The sequence below is a fragment of the Cherax quadricarinatus genome, chromosome 11 (assembly GCF_038502225.1).
Source record: "Cherax quadricarinatus isolate ZL_2023a chromosome 11, ASM3850222v1, whole genome shotgun sequence".
Classification (NCBI taxonomy): domain Eukaryota; kingdom Metazoa; phylum Arthropoda; class Malacostraca; order Decapoda; family Parastacidae; genus Cherax; species Cherax quadricarinatus.
Window position 1 is genome coordinate 24,451,303 of NC_091302.1, and position 23,360 is coordinate 24,474,662.

At 39.6% G+C, this 23,360-nt stretch overlaps 1 long non-coding RNA gene across 1 annotated transcript in view; it reads left to right on the forward strand.

Annotated features, from left to right (window-relative positions):
- Positions 1–445: 445 nt before the first annotated feature.
- The window catches only part of LOC138852585 (uncharacterized), a 63,634-nt gene continuing 40,719 nt past the window's right edge, over positions 446–23,360 (forward strand). Inside the window, exons 1-2 of the long non-coding RNA XR_011391885.1 lie at positions 446–555; positions 20,611–20,854. This is a non-coding gene — a long non-coding RNA (uncharacterized lncRNA). The remainder of the gene's footprint in view (positions 556–20,610; positions 20,855–23,360) is intronic.

A 23,360-nucleotide genomic window follows, 5' to 3' on the forward strand; every position in this document is an offset into this window, starting at 1 on the left:
ACTCCAGATAGGATTGGTCTCCAAGCATTCGTTTGTTGTTGTTTCCCATACCCCGGAATATGAGTCTGGTGTTTATGTTACTTCATCTCATTCTTCTGCAAGTACTTGTCCACGACAGATTTTTAGAATGCTGAACAATTCCTTGAAATAGCGAAATAATTACAAACATAATCTAAGTCCAGAGGAGGACTAGAACCTGCACACACTGCATGCAGCAGGATGTTACGAAATTACTTAACATAAGCCACGTGCGCCCCTGGATTTGGGTCTGGGTGTGTGGTACAAGTACTGTGTACCTAGATGTAGTCTGCAGGTTCATTACCAATGTGCTGTTCCTCTGTTGTGAACATAATGCCGAAACTCGCTACACAGCTTAGTCATGATGAGGTATAATGATCACCTTCGAAAGTGGATCTTTCAAGCGTCAGTCACGTGTAAAGCTTTGTAAAGGCAACATCTACTGAGCCTCGTTCTTAAGTTTTCCTATAATCTCTTCACACTACTCTTATAAAGTTGTTTCTAGCATTTCTCTCCCTACTACAACTTCAAAAACAAGTAAGTATAATAAGGAAAATAAAGAAATTCCATCACAATAGTTTTATCTCTAGTTTCTTAGCAATTTAAATGCACATTTGTAAAAAAAAAATATATTTTGAAGATGTCTGATGTAGACGACCTTATTCCTTCTCACTTATATTTTGCTTGCATGGTTGTTTTTAACACTGACTATTGTTTATTGCACTACTATATACTATGTTCAGAATTATTGTTGTTTATGTCATTGAAATAGCAGACAGTAAACAGGAACAACTTCACTACCAATGATGATCTCGGCCATAAATAAGAGTGCTTATTATGAGAAACATTTTTATGCTTTTATATCAACTTTTTATCAGTTAAAATGCGTCGATTTAAACTTGTTTTGATAATCTGTTTAGATGTTGATAAATACAATAACCATACAAATTTAACATGCGTTTAGGAATTAAAGTTAAAGATTTTTCAGTGATTTACTTTTTCATAAATCAGATAATTCTCCTGTGATTAACAACCACCTAGAGTCAAATTAAAAAATAAAATTAAATTTAAAAGGATGAGGAAGAAAATGGATTTGCAAACTCCTAACAAACAGAACACCTGCAAAATTCTAGTAAACAGAACACCTGCAAACTTCTAGTAAACACATCTACAAATTTCTAGTAAAAACAACACCTGCAAACTTCTAGTAACGAGAACACCTAAAAACTTCTAACAAACAGAACATTTGAACACTTCTAACACAACGCCTTCAAACTTCTAATAAACAGAACAGATGCAAATTTCTAACAAGCACTACACATGCAAACTTTTAACAAACACAATACTTACAAACTTCTATCAAACAGAACACATGCAAACTTCTAGTAAACAGAACACCTGCAAACTTCTAGCAAACATAATCCTGCAAACTTCTAGTAAACTGAATACCTGCAAACTTCTAGTAAACAGAACATCTGCACACTTCTAGTCAACAGAACACTTAAAAACTTCTAACTCACATTACACTTGAACACTTCTAACACAACGCTTTCAAACTTCTAAGAAATTTTCAGGTGTTCTGTTTATTAGAAGTCTGAAGGCATTGTGTTAGAAGTGTTCAAGTGAAATGTGAGTTAGAATTTTTTGAGTGGTCTGTTGACTAGAAGTTTGCAGGTGTTCTGTTTACTATAAGTTTGCAGGTGTTCTGTTTGATAGAAGTTTGTAGGTATTGTGTTTGTTAAAAGTTTGCATGTGTTGTGCTTGTTAGAAATTTTCAGGTGTTCTGTTTATAACAAACTCAACACCTGTAAACTTCTAGCAAAGAGAACACCTGCAAACTTCTAATAAATAGAACACCTGGAGTTTACCTGGAGAGGGTTTCGGGGGTCAACGCACCCGCGGCCCGGTTAATCGGGTACTGACTTTAGGTGCCTGTCCAGTGCCTTCTTGAGGACATCCAGGGGTCTATTGGTAACTCCCCTTATGTATTCTGGGAGGCAGTTAAACAGTCTTGGACCCCGGACACTTACTGTGTTGTCTCTCAGTGTACGCGTGACACCCCTGCTTTTCATCGGGGAAATGTTACATCTCTTGCCGAGTCTTTTGCTTTCATAGGGAGTGATTTTCGCGTGCAGGTTTGGTACCAATCCCTCCAGGACCTTCCTAGTATATATTATCATGTATCTCTCTCGCCTGCGGTCGATGGAATACAGAACAAGGACCTTCAACCGTTCCCAGTAGTTTAGGTGCCTAATCGTACTTACGTGTGCCGTGAAAATTCTTGGTACACTCTCCAGGTCTGCAATGTCGCCAGCCTTGAAGAGGGCCGTTAGTGTACAGCAGTATTCCAGCCTAGAGAGCACAAGCAATTTGAGGAGAATCACCATGGGCTTGGCGACCCTAGTTATGAAGGTTCTCATTATCCATCATATCATTTTCCTGGAGTATGAGATAGATACATTGTTGTGGTCTTTCAAGGCGAGATCCTCTGACATTATCACTCCCAGGTCCTTCACACTACTTTTCCCCTCTATTGTATGGTTAGAATTTGTCGTATATCCAGACACATTTTTAATTTCTTCAAGTTTCCCATATCTGAGTAGTTGAAATTTCTCCTCGTTGAACTTCATATTGTTTTGAGTGGCCCATTCGAAGATCTGGTTGATGTCCGCTTGGAGTCTCACGGCATCTTCGATGGAGGTCACTACCATGGTAATCCGGGTGTCATCCGCAAAGGAAGACACGTTGCTATGGCTTACGTCTCTGTCTATGTCAGAAATGAGGATGAGGAATAAAATGGGAGTGAGTACTGTGCCATGAGGAACAGAACTTTTAACCGTGGCTGCCTGAGACTTTACTCTGTTTACTATTACTCTTTGTGTTCTATTTGTCAGGAAGTTGTAGATTCATCTATAAACATTTCCCGTTATTCCTTTATCACGCATTTTGTGTGCTATTACACCATGGTCACACTTGTCGAAAGCTTTTGCAAAGTCTGTGTGTACTACATCTGTATATTGTTTATTCTCTACAGCATCCAGGACCTTGTCATAGTGGTCCAGTAGCTGGAACAGGCAGGAGCGATCTGCTCTAAACTCATGTTGCCCTGGGTTGTGTAATTGATGGGTATCTAGGTGGTTGGTTATCTTGCTTCTTAGAACCCTCTCAAAGATTTTTATTATATGAGATGTTAGAGCTATCGATCTGTAGTTCTTTGCAATAGCTTTACTGCCACCTTTGTGGAGTGGGGCTATGTCTGTTGTTTTTAGTGTTTTTGGGATGACCACTGTGTCCATGCTCCGTCTCCATAAAATGCTGAAGGCACGCGATAGAGGCTTCTTGCAATTCTTGATGAACTCTGAGTTCCACGAGTCTAGGCCTGGGACAGAGTGCATGGGCACGTCATTAATTGCCTCTTCAAAGTCTTGTGGAGTTAGAATAATATCCGAGATTTTTGGGATGACCAGATTTTGGGTTTCGTTCATAAAGAATTCATTTGGATTGTCGGTTATCCCTCAGTGCCAATCATGGGAGAGAAGTGAATAGTTAAACAGCCAAGGTTTAGTAGCTGACCTATATTCAGCTGACCAGTGTATAACGAGAGAATCATAGGAGAAAACGCCTAATCTATCTATAAAACTCAAGGAAAGTCAAGTTATATGTGGCGTTTTCTTCTCTCAGTGCTTTCAAAAATGGCTGAGACAGGAGACCAGGTCAGGCAGTCAACAACACGACGCAGCCCCAATAAATGGAATTGAGGGGGATTTGGACAGATAAAGCCATTGATTAAAACTTTCTGGTCCTGCCAGAATGGAAATGAGTTAGAAGTGTAATAGATGAAACCAGACTGTGAAGTGAGGTGAGAAAGAGAGTGTGAAATAAGGGGATAAGTGAATGGGGTTTGTGAAGTAAAGGGATAAGTTAGGAGTGAAGACGGTTTTGAAGCAGATACCAGGAAATTTACTAGTAATTCAGTGGTGTTTGCTAGAGCAGCTACTAGGGTTTGCTAGGTGACTGGAAAAGAGAAATAAATATTGTTGTATATGAGTAAAAGAGTGAAGAATGAAAATGGCAGGCGTTAGGGGGGTACAGGCTGCCATAATTATATTTATCTTGCTCCTGTAATTTCATGAAGAAAGAAATCAGTCATGGGGGCTAGAAAAGGCAAATGGGTCAATAGCATCCTGGACAGTAAAAGCCCAACAGTTGCCATCCTACCAGAAATGTAAATGTCACTACCGCCGCAAGGTATGGCAACACCGCATACCCAAACAAAAACAGTGGCACACAGCTCTTATTGTAGCGCTCTTAAGTGGTGATATCCAAATTAATCCAGGACCTCAAACTATTGTGCAGAGGCAAAACAGACAAGTGACGGTATTAATGACGGTCTAGAAGCAAGGAATGATAACCTTAACTCCATATGTAATGCAAACATACTAGGTCAATGTGAGACAATACAGCCATTCTTACTATCTCAAACACCACCAAACAGGTGCATACACTGCACTAAAGTACGCAGGAAAAACAGAAAAGACACCTTATGTAAAATATGTAAGGGGTGGGTGCATGATTGATGTATATACAATTATAGTAACGGTGCCAGAATTCATTTTGTGTGTAACAAATGCACTTTGGCACAATTACCCTTTAGCAATGATGACATTGATTTACCTAATTTTAATACAAATGACCCATTGCCATATATTGATGATTACAATTGTTTTATGAAAACAGGCGTTCACTTTATTCATGTCAACGCAAGATCACTTTTTCCAAAATTGGCAGAGATTAGGATTCTAGCTAACAGAACTAGGGGGGCAGTTATATCCATTTCTGAATCCTGGTTGGATGATACGGTGACTGACGACGAGGTCAAAATAGAAGGTTACAATATAAAACGCTTAGATAGGAACAGAAAGGGGGGTGGAGTGTGTGCCTACATTAGAAATGACTTAGCTTACAACCCAAGACCTGATTTAAATAACAATAAACTGGAGATTCTATGGTTTGAAGTGCTGCGTCCCAAGACTAAACCCATCTTAGTAGGAACTAGTTACCGCCCTCCTACCCAGGACAAGTCCTTAGAAGATTTTTCCAGAGTATTGTCCGGACTTGAAAACAAAATCGAGACAATAATACTGGGGGACTTCAGTAGCTGTTTTCAGCAGCAAAATAACGGGCAATGCAAAAGATATAAGCAAATTCTAGTTTTAAATAGTTACACTCAACTAATTAATACACCAACCCGGATCACACAGTTCTCAGCCACCCTAATTGACCACATACTTTGTAACCGCTCTGAGAACATTAGTCAGTCAGGCGTCATTACCACAGGCCTTAGTGATCATTTCATCATTTACTGCACCAGGAAAATCACAAGGGATAGGATAGGCCTACACAGGACAATAAAAATGATGTCAACTAGAACTACAGTAAAGAAACACTGGTAAATAGGCTACACAATTGTGACTAGACAGAGATAACAAGTTGCAGGGACGTAAACGATGCTTGGGAAAAATTCAAAATAATGTTCACTACCATCCTTGATAATATTGCACCAGTTAAAGAGGTTAGGATTAAACGAAGAACTGAACCCTGGATGGCTACTGAGATATTAGATAATATGAAATTCAAAGACCAGCTGCTAAAAAGATTTAAAGCAAACAGACAGGATATTGTAGCACTAAATGAATTCCAAAGGGCGAGGAACAGAGTACAGACACTTATAAAATGAACAAAGGCAAAACACTACTGCTCGAAAATTGAAGAGTATAAGCATAACCTCAGAAAACTCTGGCAACAGCTAAAACAGTTGGGGTTTAACCATAAACCAGTAGACATGTCTAACATAGTACTCACTATCGATAACGAGGTATGCCACGAAACATCTAAGGTGGTAAATTGTTTTAATTCCTAATACACATCTGTTGCATCAACACTAGTAAGTAAACTACCAGCTGCATCAAATACCTTTAACACAGACTCTGATAAGTTTCAAACATACTATACCAAAAAAGGGGTAACTCCAAACAGTTGTCAACTAATAAGTGTATCTCATGACTTTATTCAAAAAGAACTAAGCAGGTTAAACCCAACTAAGAGCACAGACCGTGATAACATCCTGTGGATGGTGCTTCTGAACTGTCAATCCCTATTGCTCACATAATAAATCTATCAATCACCACTAATACCGTACCGGAGGGGTTCAAGGAGGCCAGAGTTACTCCTATCTTCAAGAAAAATAGTAGGTCTGATGTAAGCAACTATAAACCTGTTAGTATACTCAGTATAATATCCAAAATTCTAGAGAGAGCGGTGTACTGCCAAGTAGTTAAGTACCTTAATGACAACAACATTCTCCATAGCTATCAATCAGGCTTTAGAAGATCTTACTTAACCGACACCTCCCTAATTAATCTGATGGATTACTTGAGAACTGAAATGTCAAAGGGGAACCTCATAGGTATGGTAACCTTAGACCTGTAAAAGGCATTCGATACTGTCAACCACAATATATTATGTAAGAAACTTCAAGCTATCAGTATAGGTTTCGGTATACTGTTTTAAGTCCTACCTTAGCAACAGGAGACAAATTGTCAAAATCAACAATACGGAATCAGAACCCCTGCCGATAGCATCTGGAGTTCCCCAAAGTAGTATTCTGGGTCCCTTGTTATTCCTATGCTATGTTAATGATATGCCTATCAGTGTCAAGTGCAAACTCCTACTGTATGCAGATGACAGTGCTCTGTTAGTGTCAGGAAAAGACCCACAAGATATAGCTAATGTATTAACACTGGAACTGGAGTCCTGTATCAAATGGTTATTAGACAACAAGCTATCATTACACCTCGGGAAAACTGAAGTCATTCTCTTTGGCACGAAACATAAACTGAGAAGAGTAAAAATTTTTAATGTCCAGTGTAATGGGGAGTCCATCACTTCGGTTTCCTCAGTAAAATATCTGAGAATCCCGTTTGACCCATGCATGTCAGGAGAATTGATAGGGAACAGTGTAGTAAAGAAAGCGAATGCCAGACCGAAGTTCCTCTGTAGACAAGCACAGTGTCTACCTACTGAGGCTCGCAGGACCTTATGTCTAGCCCTTATACAGTGTCATATGGATTATGCTTGCTCTTCATGGTACTCTGCCTTGACAAGAAAAAAAAAAAAAACTGAAAGATAGACTGCAAATCACCCAGAACAAAATAGTAAGATTCATCCTGGGGCTGGGACCAAGAGAACATGTAGGCCACAATGAATTACAGCAGTTGGATATGCTGAATGTTGAAGACAGAGTAAAACAACTGAAGCTAAATCATGTTTCTAAAATTGCTCACAAACAGTGTCCAGAATATCTTGCTGCCAATTTTGTCAAGGTTGGGAACCAAAGCAGTCATAGTACTAGGGGGAGATAGCACAACTTTGTAATACCCACAGTCAGTGGCCAGGCTTCAAACACCTTTTATTGTACAGCAATAAAAGAATGGAACAGACTGCCCGCACATGTCAAAGACAGTCATAGCATGAACCAGTTCAAGAAGAGTGCCAAAAGGTGTCTGATGAATGTAGCTACAGAAAAGAAGGGGAATTACTTTTTATTTTTTAGCTAACACGCGTGTAATTTTACCTTATTCCTAGTAATGACCCTCGTATTGTAAATCTTAATGACCCTCGAATAGTAGATAGTCTTTTTAGTATGATAATAAGATGTTATCTTCATTATAGAATAATAATATTATAACCTTTATATTATAATAATAAGGTGAAAGGACCCCAATGGAAATAAGTCACTCTGTCTGACATTTCTGGGTTATCCTAGGTTCTCTACACATATGCTGTTATTATTTTTTATTATTATCACACTGGCCGATTCCCACCAAGGCAGGGTGGCCCGAAAAAGAAAAACTTTCACCATCATTCACTCCATCACTGTCTTGCCAGAAGGGTGCTTTACACTACAGTTTTTCAACTGCAACATTAACACCCCTCCTTCAGAGTGCAGGCACTGTACTTCCCATCTCCAGGACTCAAGTCCGGCCTGCCGGTTTCCCTGAACCCCTTCATAAATGTTACTTTGCTCACACTCCAACAGCACGTCAAGTATTAAAAACCATTTGTCTCCATTCACTCCTATCAAACACGCTCACGCATACCTGCTGGAAGTCCAAGCCACTCGCACACAAAACCTCCTTTACCCCCTCTCTCCAACCTTTCCTAGGCCGACCCCTACCCCGCCTTCCTTCCACTACAAACTGATACACTCTTGAAGTCATTCTGTTTCGCTCCATTCTCTCTACATGTCCGAACCACCTCAACAACCCTTCCTCAGCCCTCTGGACAACAGTTTTGGTAATCCCGCACCTCCTCCTAACTTCCAAACTACGAATTCTCTGCATTATATTCACACCACACATTGCCCTCAGACATGACATCTCCACTGCCTCCAGCCTTCTCCTCGCTGCAACATTCATCACCCATGCTTCACACCCATATAAGAGCGTTGGTAAAACTATACTCTCATACATTCCCCTCTTTGCCTCCAAGGACAAAGTTCTTTGTCTCCATAGACTCCTAAGTGCACCACTCACTCTTTTTCCCTCATCAATTCTATGATTCACCTCATCTTTCATAGACCCATCCGCTGACACGTCCACTCCCAAATATCTGAATACATTCACCTCCTCCATACTCTCTCCCTCCAATCTGATATTCAATCTTTCATCACCTAATTTTTTTGTTATCCTCATAACCTTACTCTTTCCTGTATTCACCTTTAATTTTCTTCTTTTGCACACCCTACCAAATTCATCCACCAATCTCTGCAACTTCTCTTCAGAATCTCCCAAGAGCACAGTGTCATCAGCAAAGAGCAGCTGTGACAACTCCCACTTTGTGTGTGATTCTTTATCTTTTAACTCCACGCCTCTTGTCAAGACCCTCGCATTTACTTCTCTTACAACCCCATCTATAAATATATTAAACAACAACGGTGACATCACACATCCTTGTCTAAGGCCTACTTTTACTGGGAAATTATTTCCCTCTTTCCTACATACTCTAACTTGAGCCTCACTATCCTCGTAAAAACTCTTCACTGCTTTCAGTAACCTACCTCCTACACCATACACTTGCAACATCTGCCACATTGCCCCCCTATCCACCCTGTCATACGCCTTTTCCAAATCCATAAATGCCACAAAGACCTCTTTAGCCTTATCTAAATACTGTTCACTTATATGTTTCACTGTAAACACCTGGTCCACACACCCCCTACCTTTCCTAAAGCCTCCTTGTTCATCTGCTATCCTATTCTCCGTCTTACTCTTAATTCTTTCAATAATAACTCTACCATACACTTTACCAGGTATACTCAGCAGACTTATCCCCCTATAATTTTTGCACTCTCTTTTATCCCCTTTGCCTTTATACAAAGGAACTATGCATGCTCTCTGCCAATCCCTAGGTACCTTACCCTCTTCCATACATTTATTAAATAATTGCACTAACCACTCCAAAACTATATCCCCACCTGCTTTTAACATTTCTATCTTTATCCCATCAATCCCTGCTGCCTTACCCCCTTTCATTTTACCTACTGCCTCACGAACTTCCCCCACACTCACAACTGGCTCTTCCTCACTCCTACAAGATGTTATTCCTCCTTGTCCTATACACGAAATCACAGCTTCCCTATCTTCATCAACATTTAACAATTCCTCAAAATATTCCCTCCATCTTCCCAATACCTCTAACTCTCCATTTAATAACTCTCCTCTCCTATTTTTAACTGACAAATCCATTTGTTCTCTAGGCTTTCTTAACTTGTTAATCTCACTCCAAAACTTTTTCTTATTTTCAACAAAATTTGTTGATAACATCTCACCCACTCTCTCATTTGCTCTCTTTTTACATTGCTTCACCACTCTCTTAACCTCTCTCTTTTTCTCCATATACTGTTATGTATGATAATCTATGTAACTGTATTTGTGTATACCTGAATAGACTTACTTAGTCAACCCTTAGTCTGGACAATGGCTCGCTGAACATTGAGTCAGATTGGGACTTAAGTATCTCATTCATTTCTTGGCTGTCATCTGTGTATGTCACATCCCTCCTAAGCAGGGGCCCTATACTGGATGTTGTTTTTCCCTTAGATTTAGCTTAAGAGAAGAAGTATTTTTTTTTCAGTTTCCTTTATAGCTTTTAGTTCTTCCTGTGATTATTGTCTCCTGTAAGATTCCTTCAGCTTACGTTCATTATTTGCAATTTCATTGACTAGTGCCTCCCTTCGTATTTCAGATATATTGGCCCCACTCAGCAGCTCTGTGACTCTTCGCCTTTGTCTGTATAGGGAACGTCTCTCTCTAATTTACATCTTTTTCTTTTTCTTAATGGAATGTGTCTTGAGCAGATCTCAAGAACCACAGAATTCATTTTTCAAGACAAATTTTCGGATCATCGTTGTTTAGGATATCTTCCCAGCTTGTTTCATTTAGGACATGGTATACTTGATCCCATTGAATGTTTTTGTTATTGAAATTAAATTTCGTGAAGAGATTTTCATGACTACTCACATTTTGCTGGTCCGGAGCCCTGTGCATACATGTCTGTACCTCTATTGTGTTGTTATCTGAGTGTATTGTCTTTGATACAGTTATAATACGTATCAGATCGTCATTGTTAGTGAAGATGAGGTCCAGCGTATTATCTAGTCTTGTAGGCTCTACTGTTTGCTCGTTTAAGGTGAATTTGGTGCAGAGATTTAATATCTCATGTGTGTGTGAACTTTCATCAGAGCTGCCTTCCGGGGCGATCTCTGCTGAAACATTGTTTGCTATACTCCTCCATTTTAGGTGTCTCAAGTTGAAATCTCCTAGTAGTAAGGTGTTTGGGGTAGGAGTTGGCAGATTTTCCAGACAGTGGTCAATTTTCTCAAGCTGCTCCTGGAATTGCTGGGAAGTTGCATCTGGAGGCTTGTATGCTACCACAATGGCAAGGTTTTGGTTTTCAGTCTTTACCACCAAAATTTCAACTACATCATTTGAGGTGCCAATGAGCGACTCTGTGACATACAGGCCAACCTTCTCCTCCCCTTGTTGCCTGTTTAGTCTGTCGCATCGGAATTGTTTATAACCTGGGATCCATATTTCGGTGTTATGATCCTTTATGTGAGTCTCTGTGAATGCTGCAAAAATTGCATTTGACTCCGTGAGCAGTCCCTTGATATAAAGAATTTTGTTGTTTTTTGACGGCTTTAAATCCTGTATGTTTGCAAAGACAAATATCGTTGCATTTATGGAATTTAGGGTTTTTTTATTTGCTGGCTCTAGTATCCGTTGTTCTGGAGTAGAGGCCAATGTCCGTGCCTCTGCTCCAGAAGTGTTTTCAGGTGGTATAGAATTATTGTCATTTCTTGCCAGTCTTTTTTACCTCCTGTCCTGAAAAAAAACTCTGCCCCTTAAGAGGTTGTGGCTCGTCTCTTTTGTTTCCCATAGTCTGGTTGGTCTGTGTCTTCTAGTCCCCTATAGATGATGTGCCTGGCAGTATGCATTGTAGCATTTTCTTTTATGGATTGATGAGTGACACATTTCTCGGTGAAATAAGTTGCAAGAAGGGAAGTTGCACTCTCCTGTTGTCATGTGGGTGCGGTGTTTTTTGGGATAGTCAAAGGTGCATGTCCCACCTGTTTTACCAGATATACCATGCATGCAGATACCCAGGGCATAGTATTTACATAGATTGTAATTCTGTTTGCTAGGATTTATTGTAGCTGCATTCGCTGCTGGTGCATTTATTTTCCTGTTTTCTTCCTATCTTTCACCCCTGTATGGATATCAGTGCTTCCACCAGGTTTTGCTGGTAGTGTGTCGACACTTTCTCTGAAGCATCATCCCATTTTGATCCATCTCCAGCAGTATCTCTATTTTGAACCTCTGTAGACTGAATAACGTTGTCTTCACTGTCCTCCAGGACAACACTAATACCCTCACGAGCTCTTTTAAGGCATCACTAGGACCCTCTGGAGCACTTTCCTCCAGGACAACACTAGCACCCTCAGCACTGTCCTCCAGGACTACACTAGCACCCTCAGGAGCACTGTGCAAGACAGCCCCGTCCCTACCACCCATCTTATTTTCCCAGCTGTCATACCACACTGACATGTATTTCAAGAAGGATGTTTTATTGATGTTCTTGTCTTTTAATATAGATGTCATTTCCTCATACAGGTGTATCTCGTTTGGGCAGACCCAAAAACATCTCTCTGAGTTTATGTCAAGTGTGGTCACTGGTTTAAATCCCTGCATATACCATGGGACCATTGACCACAGAGATAGCAAGCAATCCAGGCCTGTTTTCGTCCCTTACCCATTCTGCAGACTACACAGATCTTCATGGTGGTAGTAATCGTACAATACTTGACAACTCTCCTAGCTAGCTAGTCTATAATTCCCCGAAATATTTAATTTTTTGTAACAGTTCTTCCGATTTGGCTTTATTTCCAATGAAACCATTTGAATCCGCCTAAACCCAGGGAATTTGGATGAATCCAGTTAGTTGATCACTGTATATCTTTTTACTAATAACCACTTTACAGTAGATCTGTCTATCTGTATTGTAACTATTTGTTGTAGTTACTGTTTGAGTGTTTGATAAGGGCACGTAGAGCCCCGTCAGTTAGTGAAACCGGTCAGAGGATACCTTGTTTTCAACGAGCCCGTTTGAATTCGGTCGTTGGTTGAAACCGGGCAAATCCGAATTAGGCTCACTGGGTAATTTTGGACTAGCTCATGAAAAGGGCTACTGGAAAATTATTAAACAGAGTAATAAGTGTTCAGTTTGATACAGAAAGTATAACTTGCGTGTTTGGGTGCCGGTGGCTTGTGTATAGGAAGATTGCTGGAGGAATAATGATTTTCATTGTGTATATTGCGACCGCTGTTAACTACAGGTTTACCACAAACTGTATACGTCACTCCATCACAATAAGTACTAACAACCGTACACTTTCGTATTTCCTCGAGATTTTGCACCTCTTCGTATTTCAACAAGAATATTTTACTCCATGGAATCACTAATTATAAGTCAGGCACACTAGGCGACCTGCCTGGGAGGGTTCTGACGACTTCTGGCAACTGTTTACAACATGAACCTGCCTCTTTAGGCCTAACACTTCATTTTAAAATTTACCTTATCATATATTATCTGTATACTAGGGTACCACTGTGGTACACACTACAACACTATATATACACACTAAGATCATGGAGACTGTCTTTCCTCTGACAAAAAAGTTCTAATATTATTTTCACCGGCACACTAGGCCTAAAATTCCCCTCTGAGAGTATGACTCTGCTTTGTTATTGTACACTAATTCCCCTTTTTTGACTCAGTACATGTTATTTCCTGCTAGTTTAGTTCCAAGCACTGGAGGGATACATCTTATAAGTTCACTGGCACAGTTTAAAGTTCTAGTACGCAAGAGAGACTGTGAAAAACATGGAAGAACATGAGATTAAGACACATGTGCAACATCTGGGTGTCTTTGTTGTAGACGTTTCGCCGTCCAGTGGCTTTATCAGTACAAATTCCAGGACATAACTTGAAGACGGTGGAGCTGTGTACGATGGATGAGGTAATCAGTCCCTCAACCTAGGAGTAGGTGCGAACAGGTTGAGGGACTGATTACCTCATCTTCTGTACATAGTTCTGCTGTCTTCAAGTTGTGTCCTGGAATTTGTATTGATGGGGCCACTGGATGGCGAAACGTCTACAATAAAGATACCCAGATGTTGCATATGTGTCTTAATCTCATCTTGTCGGTATTATATACCATTCGTACACATGGAAGAACATGGCGGCACGGCAACACGGCGACAAGGAATTGATCACTTCTAACAAATAAAACACCTGCACATTACCTAAAAGCTATTTCAGTAGTGTGACCGCCTCTTCGACCCGGTCCCAGACCAGACTTCCTGCTTGAAGGACTGATCAATTAAACTGTTGGTGCTATAGTGCATAAAGAACAAAAGGCAAAATAGTATTATTGGAGCAATACACTTCTCCACTTCCATCTTTCTTCCACTGTGTCCCCGTCTCTGTTCCTCTCTCCTGCATATACCGGCACCCCTCACTGTCGTGTGTTAGTGTGACTTGTAAATGGTCCAAATCGGACCGAAACGTCGTCATAAGCTTCTCTCTCCTAAGTGAGGGTTATTTGTGCATATTGCATAGTTCTGTAATCCTTCCTTATGATTGCAGAGGTCTGAGAAAAGCTCTGACCTCTGCAACACAATTGTCCTCAAAGATTTGTTAAGTTATACCATAAATTAAGGAAAGATCCTATTACAACCCAGGAGCAATAAGGCCTGTTATTCTATGCTTAAAGAGGGGCAAGGAGCAGAACAAACACAGCTGAATGACTTTGAATTATATTTTCCTTTGCCAAGTGCAATCATAAGTATTTACAAGTATGTACACTATATATAGTTGGAAATGTATGTGTACAACACGGTTAATCAAAAGGCAAAGACACAGCCTGAAGACAGAATGGAAAACCATGTTTAACCAGCAGTTGGGTGAAAATGACAAGGGTGAGAATGTGAGTGGTATCCATGTCACCTCCACAATTGCCAGTTCCACAATATGATTGGCTGAGCCTAGGTGCTGATTTGACGATGGGGCCCCGAAATCATCAAACCCTTAGTGACCTGGTTTGCTGGTTCTATAATATCAAGTTAAATAAATTTCAGTTCTCGTCTTCCGAATAGCTTCAGTATTTTATTGGTGATTTATCTTACTCTCAGTATAGTATCAGGAAGTATCGTTGCCATGTAAGCAAATTTGTTGATGTAGTAAAATCGTAAGAAAATCTTGGAATCATTGGAATGTAATGCATAACTTTGAAAATAATTATCCTGATCTTCATGTTTTCACCACTTTTATGACTTCCTGAATGTAAGGTTCATGCTGTTATAAATCCCAGTTTGGTAATTTTATTGAATAAATAGCCATATTAATTTACATTCAATTTTCTAGAAATACTTCTTCTGAACGACTATAACATAATAAGAATGATGAACTCTGTAAGAAGTATGATGCTCACAAGTTTAGTTTGAGTAAGCACAGTGTTGAAATCTTCCGAAAATTGTTAATAACTTGGGGATCATTGTATTCAGCTGTGTAAATTTAATTTGTGTAATAACTAACGAATGTCTAATTGCATCCTTTTCAAACCCTAAAAGCTGGTGTATCTAAATAGAAAGTATATTCTGGTATTGATCTGGGGTTGTTTGGTGCCAATTTTCCGTTTATAAGAAATTGTATCACTGTAGATTTTTTAAATAAACAATCAAGTATTTTTTTTATAGGATTTTAAGGAATTTTAATTAAAATACAAATGAGAACAGAAAATTAAAAAAAATAACTGAAAATGAGCCTTATTTGCCTTTTTAAATTTAATGAAAATATTCTTTCCTAATTTCGGAACATTTCTCACCAACATTTTCCATTTCTTGTTCCAAGAAAATTTTTAATAATTGTAGAATACATTATTATTGTCTTCAAATTTTCTGCACTGAATCTTATTATCTATGAGAAGATTCATACGAATCTTTCTTTGTGTGGGTGACCTATGCATAATGTTGCATAGATCATTCCCAGATTTGTTTCCTTGTAATAACTGGAAAAAACCTTCACTGTTAGGGTTCAAAATTTCAACATTCGTGTATCATTCTTAGAAGGTTGGTATTGTTAATGGAGTGTGTAGGTGACGTTATGATAGTTTAATATCATTCACATAAGGTTGATATTGTTAATGGAGTGTGTAGGTGACGTTATGATAGTTTAATATCATTCACATAAGGTTGGTATTGTTAATGAAGTGTGTAGGTGACGTTATGATAGTTTAATATCATTCACATAAGGTTGATATTGTTAATGGAGTGTGTAGGTGACGTTATGATAGTTTAATATCATTCACATAAGGTTGATATTGTTAATGGAGTGTGTAGGTGACGTTATGATAGTTTAATATCATTCACATAAGGTTGATATTGTTAATGGAGTGTGTAGGTGACGTTATGATAGTTTAATATCATTCACATAAGGTTGGTATTGTTAATGGAGTGTGTAGGTTTAATATCATTCACATGAGGTTGATATTGTTAATGGAGTGTGTAGGTGACGTTATGATAGTTTAATATCTAAATGTAATAATTTTATTTCACTTTATTGCATTATTTTTCCTTGACGGTAGAGAGAGACTTTTGATGCAAGAAACCTGACTTGTCTTCCTTTTCCTTGAATTGAATCTAAATGCATCTTATTTCAGAGGTGCTGTATGACCCCTATGGGTTTAACGATTTCCCATCATTAAAATTCAAAATGTAATGGATGAATTATCTTAAAAGATGAATAAAGATATTTCTGGTTTTAGGCTGTGTAGGTGTGCATTTTGTTGAATTCTGTACTTTAACTGGAGAATGCTTCCTCTGGTCGGCTTTAAACCCTTTACTGCACGGTGCCTCAATATTGAGGCACCAAAAGTATGGTTTTCATGGCGCCATAGACACAGAGCATATGCTCCCAGAGACTTCTCGCCTCAATCCAGCCAATCACACACCTTTTGGGCAGAGCTTGAAGGTGGCATCACTTGGGTATTGTCCTCTGCTATTGGCTGGGAGCTCCTCGAGTGTTCAGTACCGCTTGACTTGTTGAAGGAGCAGCATTTCGACCCTCACTCTCCCGATATTTCACCAATTTACACCACTCCCGAATGTCGATAAGTTTCTGAATATGTTTCCAGTGCATTATTGAATGTTTAAACTTCATTTTGAGATGTAAATGAATTGCCTGAGGCATTGAGAAGTAACAAATAAATGCACTTGAAGTTTTGTTTACCTTTTTGGTATCAATATTGAGGCCAGGCCTGACAATGTTAGATTATCACTTACTGTTTTTGTATCAATATTGAGGTCCAGCCTGACAATGGTAGATTATCACTTACCATTTTTGTATCAATATTGAGGCCCGACCTGACAATGGTGATAAGAAATGGGCCAATGAAGGTATCATATAACCATGGATAACCCTCAAATATGAGGCTGTGCCTCATATTTGAGCAGATGCAACAATTGCAACCTATATTGTGACAATATATGCAATTCTAAGACATATTTATTTGTGATCATTTTTTGAGTTTATTTATTTTTGGGCCATAAAATGCCCTTTTTAGCCGCATCAAATATGAGGCACTCCCCGACAATGGTTAAACTGTAGGTGACAGATCAGGCATCAAATTTGATGCAAGCCTGACAAAGGCATTTGTCTAAAAGAATCATAACAGCTGCTATAACTGATAATTAAAGGCATAAATATACATTTAAGGTTTATTCATAAACAACTTGGGTAAACAAAAGGCACAGAAACTTGATTTCAATAAATTTAAGACATTTTTAGTAATTGACATTTTATAAAAAATTGATAAAATGTTACAAAAATATTATCAGAGGAATTTAAGCATGTTGTTGCTTATGGAATTCCAGGAAACAATTCCTCATTGAATTTAGACATAAATTAACCTTGCAGAAGGAACAAGCAAAGGAAGAGTGGGTTCTCTTGTTCTTGGTGTTGCAATGTTTACATGAAAGCCTCTTTGCAGAAACTGGCCAGTGTTTTTGTGTTTCATCAAATATTGTATCATGAGACCTTTTTCTATGCCGATTGGGAATGTCATCAAGTGTCAAGAAGACCTTGAAGAAGACCGTGAAGTTGAACAACTTGGAGATCTCAGGCTCCTTGGGATTCCATTGGTTGACTTTCTTGCAGAATAGGAGATGGAAAACCGAAATTCCTTGAAGTTCATGTATTTCTATTTCAAAACACCACAGTCACGCCTGTACAACAACCAGCCATTGACACAACAAAGATCAATGATATATCTGAAGAGCCTCATGTACCAGCATTTTGCTTTGAGTGGAGACTTGTAGAGATGCACCAACATATCATTCTTATCTATGCCCCCCATATGGGCATTATAATTCTTTATCACTGCAGGACAGTCAACTTCCAACTTTTTTTTGAGCTCCTTGCTGTACCTCTTTATCTTTGTCACTGGGTTGATGCCAATATCATTAGTCAGTAAGGTAACAATCTTACTGTCTTTCCAACTTACAGCAAGGACACCATCCAATGAACAGTAATCCATAGCACTCCTTTTCACCTTTGTTTTTTCCATGTCATTGACAGACATAAGTGGTGGTTTTCCAATTCTGCTGTCCCTTGCAGTGCCTGTGTACCTGCAATTGAATGTAGCAAGCAGATATTTCACTAGAGGCAAACTGGTAAAGAAGTTATCTGCATAAATTGCTCTGATCTTTGTGTGGTCCATAGTCTTTGCAAGGCAAATAACAACCTTGGAACTTGTAGGCATTTTCTTCTCTTCTGTTAGGCTAACACTGTGATAATCAAATGTTGTTTGACCTTGATACATCATTATGTCATGTATAAATCCATCATCGCTGGCCCGGCAAAAAAGTTTAAATCCCCATTTATCAGGCTTGGTCCTGATATATTGCCTGAGATTTCCTGCTCTTGTTCCCTTATATCCCACCATTACCTCATCAACTGATTGCTTTGGTATACCTGGAACTGTTAGGCATGCTTTTCTTAGACCTTCAAACAGTGGTCTTACTTTATGGAACCTGTCAGCTGTTGCCTTGGAATTATCATTTATATGAATAGCTGTCCTTAGTGACCTAAACCTTTTAGATGTCATAACAGTTGTAATATCAGGATGACAATGGTAATGGGACCAGTAATCCTCTAAAGAAGGCAGAGTGTCCATACTCATGAATATCAGAATTCCAACAAATTGCAAAAGCTCTTCACTAGTGGTGTTGAAGTTAGTATTAACATCTTTCTGTGTTGCATACAAGTTTGTGTTAAATACAAGGCTTTCTAACATTTCTGCAGTAAATAATTCACAAAAATATTGAAATGGTTCCTTGATATGTGTTGGTACCTCATGTTTGTAGTCAGGTAATGGAGTATGTATGTCAAGTTTGCTCCAGGTGGCATTAGTGTTGTTGACAGTTGTTTCATCTACCTCAACCTCGTCATCTTTAACTGCTTGTTTTCGTACATTTCTTCGTTTTACATTAACTTGCCCACTTCTCTTAGACAAATCTTCATGTTCATCTTCACTTTAAGAAGCATCATCTGCCTGTGGCTCATAATCATCTCCAGAATCCACTTCCTCATTAGGGTCACTGTCATCATGTAACTCTGGCACGATGTAATCTCTTCTTCTTTGAGCCCTTGATCCATAAAACACATTTGCGTTCAACTGAAATGAACAGAAAACACAAAATGAGCATTCCATATGAGCAAATTTTATAAATTTACAAGGTAAAATTACTCATATATCAATGAATTTGATTCAGCATGTAATTATTAGCTATCAGTGACAAAGACGGTCTAATTATGATCTGTTAAACTTATAGTGTTTAATGTCGTGTAAGTTTTAATGTGCTAATATTATTAATCCCATTGATTTCTGTTATATAATCTGAGAATGTCTCTTCTTATCTTCTGATCAGTGTTTGACTTGACTGGAATATTCTAGGTTAGATCCATATAATGCTCATTTAATAAATCATACTTAATTACTCACACACAAGAAAAATACTTATTTAAACCTTAAACGCTAGCAGATCTTATTTAGAGAGAAATTTGAATTAATTTTTTTCTGTCTTGGTCCCAATTTGTCATTTTTTTCATAAACTCGAAAGACTGGAATGTGTCATTGAATCAGAATGATGTAGGAAATTCGTTAAAGTTTGCTGCAACCAATAAGTGTGACCTACTTCCATTAGGGAAGTTTTTCACTCGTGACGCCGCCTTCCACTGCTTCACCTCACCTTCCTGCAGTATATAAGCCCCTGATCCTCTTAAATGTTGCACATTTATCAAGACTGATGGACTGAGCACCTCGACTCCAGGTTGAGGGACTGATAACCTTCAATTGATGAAGCCACTGGCTGGCGAAATATTTCCAGAATAAAGATACCCAAATGTTGCACAGGTGTCTCACTTAATTGTCTTCACCTTTCAATGCTGATAACTTGATAATTTATATTCTAATGGCTTCAACCTTAATGAGGGAGAACACTTTTCATGGAAGTGCCATGATGGTGGTGTAAGGATCGTGATCTAAGTAATTTTAAACTTATCTCTCGTTTCTTTGATCAAACCTATTTACCTCATTCCTCAATTCATAATGATATATTACACTTATGAATTTATCTTTCCAAAATAAATTTATTAATTATGTAGGAAATACAGACAGATGGGAAGTGGAGGCTTCATGAGAGAGGATGGTTGTAGTTCCTGGTTTCTGTGGCAATTGTGCGAGTGTGAGCATTTCTGGGATGTTGTCGAAAGGAAAATATTAGTCTTAGGGTGTCCTCGGAAGCAGTGACTGATGTACCTGCAGCGGACAGTTAACTGACATGTCTTGGTAATAATATTTATGTAACTTAATATGTGACACAGATCTCAATGTTATTTTACCATTGTCTGCAGGAAATGTCTTTGGAGGAGCCAACGGCAGTTGGTGATGACTTCCTGAAGCCGAAGTTAACAGTGGTGGATTACACTATCTTCAGCATCATGTTGGTCACGTCGGTGGGTCTCGGTGTGTACGGAGCTCACAAGAGTCCGGGCAGCAGCTCGTCACTGGACTACTTACTGGGAGGCAGAACCATGTCACCAATACCAATAGCATTCTCTCTCATTGGAGGCATCATATCTGCAGTATCTATACTAGGTTAGCAAATAGTTTTCTTTTTTTTTCTAACAAACTAAAGGCTTTCAGCAAATTTAATTTTTCAGTAAAAATAAAATTTGTTATGAGGAAAATTGTAAAAACTGTAAAAATAATTGTTTATTTATTTAGAGGATAAACTACGATACAAGAAATATAAACAGGGAATAGATAACTCTCCCATAGTGAAGATTAATTACAAAAACAAAAGTTAAATCATGTTTTCCTTATCAGTCTTAAGGGATTAAGGAACCCAAACACTGACCAGTAATCAATATACGTGTATTGTCTTCTCAGGTAGGATTGGTAGTGTCATCTTCTGTCTCACAAACAAGATAACAACTACATCTTGCCACTTATACTTTAGTCTCACTACACATGCCACAGATTTGCGAATATCAATCTGAACATAACAAAAAAAATATAAGTCATTTACTTTAGATAATAACAAGTGAATTTTATGTAACAAACGATAAAAGTGTCAGAATTTAGGTAAAAAGAATTACGTTAATTTAAGTTAGATTGGAGAGATTTCTAAGTTAGATTTGGTCTAAATATGATATTATATAACATTAATATATATCTTTAAATATACGATAAAAATTTTTGAAAGGACTTAATTTTAAATGAGTTCTTGCTATATATATATATATATATATATATATATATATATATATATATATATATATATATATATATATATATATATATATATATATATATATATATATATATATATATATATATAACTAAAATGCAATGAACACTTTTGAATACTCAGTAGCAACCCACATAGAGACAGAAACACAGGAGACTGATACATGTGTATATTTCGACCCAACTCTGCGAGATTCTCCATATACAAAAAAGAAAATGAAACATAAATTTATAGGGAAAGTTGCATCACTCACCTTGCGGGAGAGTAGGGAGTGTTTACCTGGAGTTTACCTGGAGAGAGTTCCGGGGGTCAACGCCCCCGCGGCCCGGTCTGTGACCAGGCCAGTGTCAGGAGAGTTCCTGGGAGTAGGGAGTGTCAGGTGAGTGACTGGGAGTAGTGAGTGTCAGGTGAGAGCCTGGGAGTACGGAGAGTAAGGTGAGCGCCAGGGAATACGGAGTCTCAGGTGAGTGCCTGGGAGCAAGGAGAGTCAGGTGAAGCGGGAGCGTAGGAAGTGTAAGGTGAGCGCGTGGGAGTAAGGAGTGTCAGGTGAGTGCCAGGGAGTAGCTAGTCAAGGTGAGTGTCTGGGAGCAGGGAATGTCAGGTGAGCGCGGGTGAGTATGGAGCGTCAGGTTAGCGTGGGGGAATAGGAAGTGTCAGGTGAACGCGGGGAAGTAGAGAGTGTCAGGTGAGCGTGGAGGAGTAGGAAATGTCAGGTGAGCTCAGGTAAGTAGGGAGTGCAGGTAAGCGAGGAGAAGTAGGGAGTATCAGGTGAGTGCCTAGGAGTAGGGAGTGTCAGTTGAGCTCGGGGGAATAGGGAGTGTTAGGTGAGCCCGGGAGACTTTGGAGTGTCAGGAGAGCACGGGGTAATAGGGTGTGTCAAGAGAGCGCCTGGGAGTTTGGAGTGTCAGGTGAGCGCCTAGGAATAGGGAGTGTCAGGTGAGCGCCTGGGAGTAGGGAGTCTCAGATGAGTTCCTGGAAATAAGGAGTGTGAAGTTACACTCCCTACTTCCCCGCGCTTACCTGACACTCACTGCTCCCAGGCGCTCACCTGACACGCCCACCTTCCCCGCACTCACCCTGAAACTCTATGCTCCCCTGCGCTCACCAGACACTCCCTATTCACCAGACACTACCTATTTCTCCTGTGCTCACCTGACACTCCCTACTACCCTGCGCTCACCTGATGCACCCTACTCTCAGGGGCTCACCTTATACTCCGTACTCTCCCGCGCTCATCTGATACTCCCTACTCCTCAACAATCACCTGACACTCCCTATTCCCCATCCCTCACCTGACACTCCTTACTCTCAGCCGCTCACCTGTGACTCCCTACTCCCCTGCGCTCACCTGACACTTTTTACTCCCCCGGGGACACCTGACACTAACTACTACCAGGTGCTCACCTGACACTCCCTACTCCCAGGCGCTCACCTGACATTTCCTTCTCCCCCGCGCTCACCTTATGCTCAATATTCCCACGCCCTCTCCTGACATTCCCTACTTCCCCGCGCTCACCGACACCCCTTACACCAAGGCACTCACCTGAGACTCCCTACTCCTAGGCACCCACCTGACACCCTATTTGCAGGCGCTCAATTGAGATTCCTTACTACTAGGGGCTCACCTGACGCTCCCTATTCCCAGGAACTCACCTGACACTCCCTACTACCACGCCCATACCTGACACTACCTACTCACTAGCGCTAACCTGACACTCCCTACTCCCAGGGGTTCGCCTGATACTCCTTATTCCAGGCGCTCTCCTTACACTCCCTACTCCCAGGCGCTCACCTGGCACTCCCTACTCCCATGCGCTCACCTGACACTCCCTACTCCCAGGCGCTCACCTG